The following is an 11,322-nucleotide window of genomic DNA, read 5'->3' on the forward strand; positions in this document are numbered from 1 at the left end:
CCATGTGCTGTAAAATAAGAAATATCTGTGGGATGAAAGTTTTTGCAAATTGGAGCCCTCAGCCTTTTTCATGGCATTCAATTTGTAAATTGCCACCAACATTAAATGCATAATAATGTAGACAATAACTTTCATGTGCATTTTAATTTTCCAAATCTTGGCTCCTCACAAAAATTTTGTGCATACTAAAATTTTTTGTTTTACCATACGTACCTGTACATGTTCACTATTGCAGTGTAATGTACTTTGACATGTTTAGCAACGATCCAAGGCAAACAAGATGGAGAGAAAATTTGCACTTTATAACATGCATATGGAAACAAGAATTTGAATATACATGTAGCATGCATTATAAGGGTAAGAGGACTGCACATATGGCATTCCCAGACACCAAACTATTATTCAGGTATTTTGTTCTGACTGTGCTGCTTGTATAAAAACAAAACAGCACATATAACCACCTCATTCCATTGCAGTTAATTATGTAAGAGTCTCTTCTGTATAAAAGTTCAACACCTGAAAGATGCTCTTTAAATATGATGGATAATGTTGCAGCTGACACTTTCAATAATGGGGATTTTACATGTCAAAGTTATGAGCTATGTCAGAGGTTGTACATGTAAAAGTACTGGTACAAATGTAATAACCATGTTCAATTTTACATGTAGGATTCTCTTGTGTCAAATAAATTTGTTACCATGTCTCCAGTTGTGACCAAATCTGGGTCAGACAGGCAATTTTTCGATTTCCATGTGCTGATACCATGTACAGGTGCTGACAACATCAGAAGCTATATGAAGTGACATGTTAAAGTTTATGTTTAAGGACTCCTTCGAGACAAGCAACTCTGAGCCTTACTCAACGTTTCTTTCATTCAGCCATGTCACAGCCAGATTATAAAGGGTGTACTCACTTGAGTTCGAAAGACAGGTACTAGTCACTTATTCTTCAGTCTGAACTCTAGGTAGTATTACTGGTAATTATTGCAAGCGTCAGTTGTCCCAGCTTAGTTTTTTACCAAGTTGATTTAATACCAAATTAGTTACAGTGATATTCATTGGCCACTGTGAATGCCAAATGCAGGGAATAATTTCCCTTAAAACTGGATCAGAACTAGTTGATGGAGAGAAGTTTTGAACAACATGATGCATAATTCGATGTAGTGAGTTTGCTCCATGAATGATATTTTGTATTCCAGTCATGCCCATAAATGCTGTAACAGAAAAAAAAAAAAAAAAAAAAACTCCCTGAAATCTGTGTCAGGAGAGTTGGTTTGTTGGAAAGATACAAGAAATTTAGTTTTGAGTTTGTTTTGTAGCTTTTTTTTTGCAAAGCTTCTTTCAATTTATTTCTGTTTCTTCTTACAAAATTAAACCCCTTTTAATATTGCACAAACCTGGTTGGTCTTGTGCAACGTTTATGAAGATTATAGGATCTCATGGGGAATTGGTTAAGATATGGACAACACAGATCATGCTCTCAAGTGAGTAGACATAGAGGTCTGTATGATCAGCTTGCTGTGCATACCCTTCATAATAAGCTGTCCAGTCCACATGACTGTAGCCTTTTGCCAAGGCCCTCTCACTGTATGGTGGTGAACTAATGGGGTAAACAAAGCGAGCCCAGCTGGGTGTGACAGGGCGAGGGCCTTTTGAGACCTGATTAGCATCCTCATGTTAGCGATTTTTTGCTTCCCGATTTTGGGGGCCAGAATTGACCGATCTGCATGTCTGTCTGCCTGAGCCCGATGTACATAATTATGGTGAATGCTTGCCTCTGACCTCCACGGATGGTCAGTAATGCATGGGAACGGGCCCTAATGCCAGGACGGAGGATGTCGGTGTTGGCAGTGCACCATTCAAGTGGTCGACCATAACCAGTACAGTGGACTCCCGTTATAACGAAGTCCTCGGGACCGGCAGTTTTCTTTCGTTATAACGAAATTTCGTTATAACCGAATGAATAAACAATAAAAATACATAGAGTTGATAATGTTGCGGCCCTAAACTTTATTTCGTTGTAACCGGAATTTCGTTATAACCGTGTTCGTTATAACGGGAGTGCACTGTAATATGATTATTCAGTAGTGTTCATGGGGTCATGAATAGAAAGTCATGTGTGAAGCAGATCTCAAAAGGCCCTCACGCCGTCCCACTCGGCTGGGTCCACTTCGCTCACCTGTTGTAGTCATCATACAGTGGGAGGGCCTTGGCAAAAGGCTAACATGACTGTTGCAAGAAGTTCTCATTCAGATGGCACTTTGCAGTAGGGTATTTTCATAGCAAGAGTTGTTATTAAATCTTCCACCTTTATTTTTCTTGTTTATGTTTTGTTCTTAAGGAATATGGAATTTATTTCATAAGAATGTCCTTGTCCTACAATGTAACATTTGAATTTGCCATCATTATGTTAGCGGCCGTATTAAGCTGTGAGACCAAATTGTGCTTATAAATCCATGTCGATGAATCATGAGTACTGATACACAATTTGAACATTGTAGATTGTGCTTCTGTGTTTTGTTGTCATTTTCTATTGTTCAAGTGTTTATTTTCAGTAACTTTTAAGATAGAATGATTCCATTTTTTTTTTTGTTTCTCTGTACATGTCCCCACCTCCACCTACCAGTATCACCATTGATACCAGTAGCATGCGGATGAAAGCAAAATGTAGAACATTTTATCGTGATGTATATCTATGTTTTTTCGATGACTATTTTATTTGCTGGGGGGGGGGGGGATATGTTACATCAGTAACCCATTCCCTGGCACTGTAGCCTGGGATCGGAGGTCATGTGCAAAGTCTATGGTGATTCCTGGATCTCACAAGGAATGATAGGATTGAATGCATACATGTACTAAGTATTCATATGCATATGATGGTGTGATATTTAGTACTGACGTCTTTGCCTTGGGAAATTGGCATTGAAAAATGACTGTATGAGGTTAGTGTACTTTAGTCAATCTGGTTTGCATAAATCAGGTGAATGCACTTTTGGCTACCTTGTAAGTGATTCTGTGTACATAGGCAAATGCATTGCCCTATATTTTTTCATGCTTTGTTGAGAACTCTGATCAGTGAGGTCAATTTGCTGTACGCTGCATGGACAGTTGTTATTTTTTTCCCTAGTCTGGCTTCCAGACAATTTCTTGTATTTATCATATCATATGACATGATACCCACTGTTCATCATATTGCATTATGTGCAGTGTAAATAGCTGTTTGGTCAGACATGCACACTGTGTTTAAACAGGTTGAGGCGTGGACAGGCACAATGAAACACAGTGAACAATGAATTGATCGGGTACATTTATTACCCCATTTTAATTATCACTTTTTATGTAGGCACCTTTTTTTTTGTGCTGTTTTCTCCTCAGGAGTCACATGATCTAGTTAGTCACATGAACAGCCCGTGCAGATTATATTCACATAGATTTGCATCCTGTTTTATATAGGCCTTTGTGTAGTGTTTAAAATGTGGGTGTGGGTACCTCATTACATTCTGAGTTTAGACCATATTTAGCAGATGCCTGGAAAAAAGTCTGAAAGCATCAACACTACGGAGCTCCCAGCTCACAGGTGATACACTGTTAGTTGTAGATGCTACAAGTCTAGTGTTTACCTACTGAAGACGATATGATTAGTCCTACATTCATTACTTTCTCTTTTTTTTCTTCTTCAATTTGCTGTTTCTATCTACTCTTGAAACTGGGTACCGGTAATGCACATTTGTGTTATATATATATATATATATATATATATATATATATATATTTCACATTTACCATTCTGTTCATCATGCTTATTTTATGTTGACAAGAGTTCGAGACAAGATCGATGGTGTTATTTCTCTGTTTGTTTAAATGTCTATTGTATTTGCTTTTACATTTTCAGGTTCTAAAATTGCAGTATAATAAATTGTGATCACTTTGCATCAATTGGCAGTCATATTACTATTTTTTTTTAAATAAACACAATGCAACTAACTACTTTGTATGAGCGATTCTGCAGCTTGTTTTTTATTTATTCATTCATTCATTCATTCAGTGGGACGTAGTACATGTCTGTGATAATCATAGGCATTTTTCGATTAATTTCAAGTGTATCAATATTATCTTAAACGTTATCTCGCATGAACCATGGGCTAGGAACGATTGCACTTGCTTTCCGTAGGTCGTCCGCCATTTATCTTGCGTGTAGGGAACGCCGACGCCGGCGGCGTCTTTTTTTTTTTTTTTCCGTACCACAGCGAGGCAGGAAACCAATGGGCTTATTAATATTCATGAAAAAGTATGGTTTGAAAGAAGACGCGCATGCGTATAAGCGACTTACGTACGCAGGCTACATGTAGTTGAGGCGAAGCTAATTCTCGCAGCCAAGATGGACTTTGGCAACTACTGTACTGTACACTGAATGTGAAATTCCCGTAAATTTACAGGTATGTATGCAAGCCCCATTCCATTCGCTGACGGGGTTATTATTTTGCAACGTTGTCAAATATCTCTAATGTAAGCAAGTTCTTGGTATGGCTAATCTATTTTACGATTTATCATAATCTATCTATGCTTAGATAACCTAATTCAAATGTGCAGAGACATAGAAAAAGATTTGTTTCACAATCGTGATACGTTCAACTACTCATTTACCCTGTGCTGAAATCCGCATGTCTGCTCCGATCCGCACGTATTATCGCTATCGCTCAAACTTCGATCGCGATGGCGTGTGTGTACTTATGTGGGGAAACATGGGGCTCAAAGACCACGCAACATGAGCAGGCATGGGACAGACCAAAGAGTATAGAAGCTACGCTAAGAGTAAGAGGGCTCACTCCCGCGATTTCGCGTAGTACGCTCATGGGCGAAATACGGACGCCATTAACTAACAGACCGATAGAGGGCGTATATTACGTGATCATAACCTGATTTTGTAGTACATGTAGTGATTTCTGTCTCCCTTTCATCCCCCCCCCTTTTTGGGGGCATACAGGGGAAGAGCTATACTTAGGACCTCGTTTCGTCATACAGAAGTATCATTCCTGTCTAATCATGAAATTCACTTCAAGAAATGTCATTTATTTTTTAATATGCAGTTCCACGTTTGAGCTAAAGTAGCCCGAGAGAGAAAGAGACAGACGGCGTTTGTCAGCTCAAATACTAACTTTGAAGGACTACAGATTGAAAAGTAAATCACTTAATGGCATTTCTTCAAATTTGTTTTAACGTATCGACAGAAAATATACTTCTTGTGATATTTTGAGGTCTGAAACGCAATTCTACCGCTTTCGAATCTCTCCTTAAAGTGAAAGGAAGGTAGGGTTCGCTCCATAGGCTCACGTGTTAAGAAGCTCGCGCTATTATTACTAAAATGGCTGCTGTTGGGCTCCATGTGGGACTCCATGGCGTATATACCTCATCCTCTCATCTGATTAGTTAAAAGCGTAGTCATAAAAATAGCGCTGCCCCATTTTTGATTTACTGTGCCGGCCGACGCCGGCGAATATTCTTTTCGTACAAGCCCCTATCATTTGCTGTCTTCAAATCTTTGTTAAAGACTTTCCTTTTTTTCAGAAGCCTTTGATTAATTTGTTACTTTTTTGTGTGTGTGTGTCTAATCAGTAACAATGTAAAGTACTGCATGGTCAAGCACCTGCATGGTTATTTTGCTTCTTAACACGTGAGCCTATCATTCCTTGTGAGATCCAGGAATCACCATAGACTTTGCACATGACCTCCGATCCCAGGCTGCAGTGCCAGGGAATGGGTTACTGACGTAACATATCCCCCCCCCCCCAAATAGCAAATCAAAATGGAGACTAACATCACAATTGATATATATATATATATATATATAATAGTTTTGTTGTTGCAAAATCTTAATACAAATTATGTGATCTCACAAGGCCTATATACAGCCAAAAAACCACACACACACACACAAAAAGTGTCATAAAAAAAGAATTCAAAATGACACTTTCCAGCTGCAGAGTTGTTGCAGAGCTGCCATGTGCTTGCACTCTGATGCCAAAAGCTGATTACACATTATGTACATTACTTGTAGTTCAAAACTTTTTCACATACGAGAGGTGCCCCATGTAGGTCCTACTTCTCACGCTCCCAAGTTCACTCCACTCTCCCCATGTGGGCAATACACATAGAATGTCGTAGTAGGGCACATATGTAACAAAATTTGGCCGAGATGCTCACATCCGGCGGAAAGTATGAAATTTTGCATATAGGGGTATTTTGGGGCGCTGATTTCAAATATTGCCGGATCCAAGAGATCTGACCACGGGGTCGGCCGCCATTTTGAATTCCAATATGGCCGCCATCACAAAACAAATCTAAAGATCCGTATCTTCAGTTCTGAATGACCTGTGGCACCAAAATTTGGTACACATGAGCGTTTTGACATATTGAATTTGATGACAGATTGACTTGAAGTGTCTGACAAACATCGAATGGCCGCCATTTTGAATTCCAATATGGCCGCCTCGACGAAATATTCAAAATCCCTATCTCGATTTCTAAGTGGTGAGTGACGCTGAATTTAGGTGTAAACAAGTATTTTAACGTACTGAGTTAAAATATTAACTAATGTGATGTGTCTGACAAACGCAATGCCTGCTATTTTAAATTCCAATGTGGCTACGAAGACAAACACCACGACTAACATTCACGGGCATGTCAAAAAGTGCAGCAAAAAGGAAGCATCCACCTTTCACTGACGTCACAATGTAAATACAGCAGCGCGCACTCAATCAGTTACAAACGCGCGCTCAATCAGGTAGCCTAATTTACAAACCCGAGAGAGAGATTCTCAACACTCAAACATGACAATTTTGTATAAAAATTCAAATTGGCTGCCTTGCAGCTTGTCAGACATATGAAATAAGTCTGTTATTGAAGTCATCATATCTCCATGCTTTTATGTACTGTATCAAATTCCAATGGCTTATGCCATTCAGAACTGAAGATAGGGATCATTGACGGCGGCCATATTGAAATTCAAAATGGCGGCCGACCACGTGGCCAGATCTCTTGGATCCGGCAATTTTTGAAATCAGCGCCCCAAAATACCCCTATATACAAAATTTCATACTTTCCGCCGGATGTGAGCATCTTTTTCACATATCTGCCCTATTAGGATAACCATGTCTGGGGAATTAGCCTTCTCATTTCTCTGCGCTGTTGTAGAGATACGAAAAAATCTCTCTCCTGCTTGATAATACTCATGAGATGTACACTCTCGCAATATCGCCATGCGCGTGGTTTCGAAAAGATGATGAAGAAGAAGAAAGAAAGAAAGAAAAACAACAACATCAAAACGCGTTCGTACCGCGGACAGTACAGGCTAGGCCAAAGAGGTTCTATATCACCTCTTTGGGACAGGCGCACCATCAAGTGCGGCCGCGATAGTCAAGCGCGTTGCGCAGAGTAGAGACACCGCATTGGTCGCCTCGGCCTACTACTGCAAATGAAGCGCATGCATTGGATCGCATCGACTGATCGCATCGTGCATGTGCGCGCATGCCGCGCATAGGTTAGTGTACTCGCTGCATGCAGTGGTCTTTGGTACTGTACAACAACCATAGAGCTGTATTAATACAGCTCTATTACAACAACGTACAATGTACATGTTCACGTACCAATACTACCATGTATGGTAGGGGTCCAACCCACCGGCCGGGTCCATAACGACCGACCGCGCATTATAATGGCATTGCGCGTACAGAAAGAAAATGTACGCATGGAACTACGCGCAACGGTGTTCGATTCTTCACTGGGCTACGCTACCGAGTAAAATGTGGCGAAAACAACTAAGTATTCCCTCTATATTACCGAAATTTAGCAAAATCGAATAAGGTTTATCGTGTAACTACATATAACTAGGCCTACCTTTGCTGACTCGTTGTTAGATGTAGAGTATCCTTCCGTAATAAATTTGACGATTTTGACCGCAAAATTGTCACCGCCGCTTGTACGATCGTGCACAGCGTTACACATACACATGACATAAATATTTTGTCGCCCGCTACGACCGTACGAGTTGATGCAGAAACGAGAAATGAATGTGAAAAAACAAACCGACTCATCTAATTTATTTCAATTACGATGAAAAGTTTCCTAATGAAAATCAAGTCAAATTCATCAAACAGTCCTTCAAAAGTAATATCGAAGGATTCAAAATATATTCAAATATTATTGGGGAAAAAAATTACGACTAGAAAAAAACAGCAGCTTGTCGAAAAAACGCGTTTAAGTACGCTTTATACGTATTGTCAATAGAGGGCGGGGTGGTCGGTCGATATGAGCCCGGCAACTGAGTGCGGAAAAAATGACACCCCACGCGTTCGAAGCCGCCATCTAGAGCGCGTACCTCAGATCGCATTTTCAGTGCGCGCTTGTGAATCCGGAGTATTTCCTCCACACGTGAGTAAAATTTCAGGCAAATTGTGAGATTTTTCACGTTTCTATTGATAGAAAAACGTTAGGTGTCCGATATTATGAACACCCAACCATACCATGTTTGGTGTGCACTAGCCCGACCAGACCCCGTGCGCTAAACTTCTACACTTGTGTACAGCGACAGGGCTGTGTATAGTTAGGTGTGCACGTGCAGGTAGCGTAAAGGTAGGTGCATTGCAGTATTAAATGCAGGACGTACCTGTACGTTTACGTACGTACACGTACGTTGGTGCATATTAATTGTTCTTTGGCATTTTGACAGCGATTGTGAGCACGGGATCAATGTTGGAGGACTTGTCGAGCAACAATGACCATTGACAATGTCACCACTGTTTACGAGAGAATGGACAAAGCAGTTTGCCTATCAAAATGCCGACAGTTGATATTCCCCTTATGGCACGGAAGGCACAGCGAGGTCTTTTCTGTAGTAGGTTCTATCTCTCGTAATCACTGGGCCTAACGTTAGTAGAAGTGTCGTTAGCAGCTAGCTACCGGATGATCCTGTCACTCTCCGATCCCTCCTCACCTACCTGCGCTAGCTGGGCACACACAGACCGCCGTTCGTCCGTCGTGACCATGCACTAACGTATTCGTATAGGCGCTAGGAGGCCCCGGGTCCAAGATCCAGGGACCAACCAAAAAGGCAAAGCTACTAAGCCAAACATCGATGGTTGTGTCTCACCTTCTCCTCATCCTATGCAGCGAGTGCAGTTTGAGGTAAGTTAGATCCATGACAGAGTAAATTTTTCTGTAGGGCCTAGACCCTATAGAGAACGGTCTAACATGTTAGATGTTTCTAGATCTAGGCCTACACTCTAACCGTACCTACAGTTAGATTCTATACTCTAACTGGGTCTGAATCTGATAATCTTTCAAGGCCAAGCAGTAACATGTATGTTAGGGCTGTGAGTGTAACACTTTAGGCCTTAAAACGTTAACGTTTAACAGTAGTAGGCCTAGGCCTAGGCCTAACTCGGTAGGGCCCGCCCCACTCACAAGCTCTGCTTCTTGGGGACTCGTGTCTACTAGTATTTGATTTGCTGGAATGTTCATTCAGACATTAGATCTAACAATGTTAGGCCTACTGACTGTACTGTGACTAACGTTAGAGGTAAGTTAGCCTGACCCGACCGCTGTCGCGACAGCGGCTGCGTGTAGGCCTAGTTAGACCTAAGTAAAGTTAGATCTAGTCCATCATGGTTTTCAATAGGCCCTAGGCCTAACAGTTGAATTGAATTGAAATGAAAAGATCCTAGATCTAGGCCTATAGAACCAATTTGTTTTGTTAATACTTAGATCTATACCTAGTCTATTTGATGATAAACTCATTACATCTGCACCAGACAATTGACATTCATAATGGCCATACTGTGTAACGGTATGTCTAACGCTAGTGTAGGCCTAACTGCGGGGATTTCAGCATTTTTTTTTTTCGCCCGGGTGGGTCGGGAATAGACCGGGCTTTGTAGGGGGAAATTCACTTAATTTGCCCCGGTGGGCCGGGGATGTACCGCTACCGGGGTGTTGTCGGGGGAAATTCAATTATTTTGCCCCGGTGGGTCGGGAATGGACCGGGCTTTGTCGGGGGAGATTCACTTATTTTGCCCCGGTGGGTCGGGAATAAACCGGGGCTTGTCGGGGGAAATTCGCTCCAACCAAATGGCAGGCATTTGGGGCGGGAATTTTGGCACGGGATTGAGCCAGATTTTACTTGAGAGTCGATCATGACTTGTACCATTTCCAGTAGGCCTAGGTAATGAACACAAATCATTTCGCTTGACTAGCAATTCCGCGCTATTATTGAGGATTCGGTGAACGTTGCCCAAAAGTCGCGTAAACGCATGAATCACGTAAGGAAATAGAGCCTAGCGCGAAACATGCGCGATTTGCGCATTTCATGAATTTTTCTGACGTGGAACCTTCGATCGTATAATTGTCCGCGGATGTGCGCCGGATCGGCGCTTTACGCGATTCCATGCGGGCGGGCTCGGTCACACTGCCCAAAAGTTGCGTAATCGCATAAATCACGTAACTAATAAATTTGGTTTTGTGTGCTTGTCCGTCGAGAATTTGACCATTTTCGCTGATTTACGCAATGAAAAATCACCGATGAATTGCGCAAGAACTACGGAAAGATCACGCAAAAATATAGCGCCACAATCATACGTGAGTTGTTAGTGATTCATCGATCAGTATTTCGTAAGTATTACATGCGCTTATTTGCGTGTTCTGTTAGAGATACATAGGCCTAGGCTCCTACGCCAATATTTTTTTTCAGTGATTTTCAGTGATAGGTAGGTGTTACAAGCGCGAAACATGCGTCATTATTTATGTCTGCTAATCGTCAGTGGAGAGTCGTTGGTGAACGCGATAGCGGCAACTTTTTTTTTTGCGAACAATCGCTGATATTCCCCGCATATTTCGCGCATTGTTCGCGTAAGAACCACGCAAACTACGCAAAAATTACGTAAAATAGCTCAATATTGCGTAAAATTTTACGCAAAGCCGAGTTTTGAGCTCCTCAAAACCTGGAATTGCGTTAAGCGCCGATCCGGCGCACATCGGCTGACAACTACGAAGGTTCCACGTTGTAGACAAACTCATGAATAATGCGCAAATCGCGCATGTATCGCGTAAAATAATACTCGAATTTCTTACGTGATTAATGCGTTTACGTGACTTTTGGGCATTGTGACAGGTCCTCATAGGCCAGGCTTTTGAACAGCTCAAAAACTCGGCTTCGCGTAAAAGTTTAGGCAGTATTGCGCTGTTTTACGTAATTTTTTTGCGTAGTTTGCGTTGTTCTTACGCGAAAAACGCGAAATATGCGTGGAATATCAGTGATCGTTTGCGAAAATGT

Source organism: Diadema setosum, chromosome 12, assembly GCF_964275005.1.
Source record: "Diadema setosum chromosome 12, eeDiaSeto1, whole genome shotgun sequence".
Classification (NCBI taxonomy): Eukaryota; Metazoa; Echinodermata; class Echinoidea; order Diadematoida; family Diadematidae; genus Diadema; species Diadema setosum.